The following is a 1,453-nucleotide window of genomic DNA, read 5'->3' as shown; positions in this document are numbered from 1 at the left end:
TGAGGTGGAATCAAAAGAGGAGAGAGCAAGCTAGCCAGTAATCACTTCCTTATGTGCGCTCCACAGTCTGGACTGCTCAGAGATGTTCATGGAGTTATACAGAGAAGAGAAGAGGGAGGAAGGAGACAGAGGTGGCCAGGAGGATAAAAGAGGGGAATGAAAAGGAGAGAGACAGATCCAGCCAGTAATCAGTTCCCTAAGTGTCCTCCACCATCTGGAATACACAGAGATTCAGAGAGTTGGGTAGAGAAGAGAAGGGGGAGGGAGGAGACAGAAGCGACCTAGTGGAGAGAAAGGAGAGTCCAAAGAGGGAGAGAGCAGTTAAGCCAGTAATTTTGCTACCAAGTAAAAATAGGCACTGAAGATTGGGTTCTTAAAGGTACAAAATTGATAACAAATCCCCAAAAGCAAATATTAAAATTCTAGAGTAGAGGTTGGATTTTCAAAAATACAATATTGAAGAAAAGAAGAAGAAGAAGAAGAAGAAAACAAATTCACAAAAGTTATTAAAATATATATATATGAAGTTTGATTTAAAAAATAATCTTTTTGAAAAGTAATAGTAGGTTATAAAAATGAAAATTAAAGGAGTAATAGAGGACTTAAAATTTTTTAAAAAATTTAAAAAAAGAAAAAAAGAAAGAAAAGAAGAAGAAGAAGAAGAAGAAAAAAAGAAAAGAATGATCATAAAAATATATCTAAGACTTTCTCTGGTGTTGTTGTGGGCAGTGTGCGGTCAGTTCCTTTTCAGATAGTTCCTTGGTCCGGCTTATATTTCTCAAGATCTATAGGCCCCTTCCTATGTAGTCCATACTAACTACAGGGTTTTAATCTATTGTACCTGTCACTTCCAAGGTGGTTCCCTTGGTTTTAGCTTCTGTTTGCTGGTCTCTTCAGTTCAACTTCAGCTTCTTCAGCGTTACTGGTTGGGGCATAGACTTGGATTACTGTGATATTGAATGGTTTGCCTTGGAAACGAACAGAGATCATTCTGTCATTTTTGAGATTGCATCCAAGTACTGCATTTCGGACTCTTTTGTTGACCATGATGGCCACTCCATTTCTTCTGAGGGATTCCTGCCCACAGTAGTAGATATAATGGTCATCTGAGTTAAATTCACCCATTTCAGTCCATTTCAGTTTGCTGATTCCTAGCATGTTGACATCTAGGAATCTTGCCATCTCTTGTTTGATCACTTCCAATTTGCCTTGATTCATGGACCTAACATTTCAGGTTCCTATGCAATATTGCTTAAAAAAATTTTTTTTTATTTTTTATTTTTTTAAATTTTATTTTATTTTTAAACTTTACAATATTCTATTAGTTTTACCAAATATCGAAATGAACCCACCACAGGTATACCTGTGTTCCCCATCCTGAACCCTCCTCCCTCCTCCCTCCCCATACCCTCCCTCTGGGTCGTCCCAGTGTACCAGCCCCAAGCATCCAGTA

The sequence above is a fragment of the Bison bison genome, unplaced genomic scaffold, assembly GCF_000754665.1.
Source record: "Bison bison bison isolate TAMUID 2011002044 unplaced genomic scaffold, Bison_UMD1.0 scf7180017864305, whole genome shotgun sequence".
Lineage (NCBI taxonomy): Eukaryota > Metazoa > Chordata > Mammalia > Artiodactyla > Bovidae > Bison > Bison bison.
The sequence above is the reverse complement of the archived record's forward strand: the minus strand, read 5'-3'. Positions refer to the sequence as shown.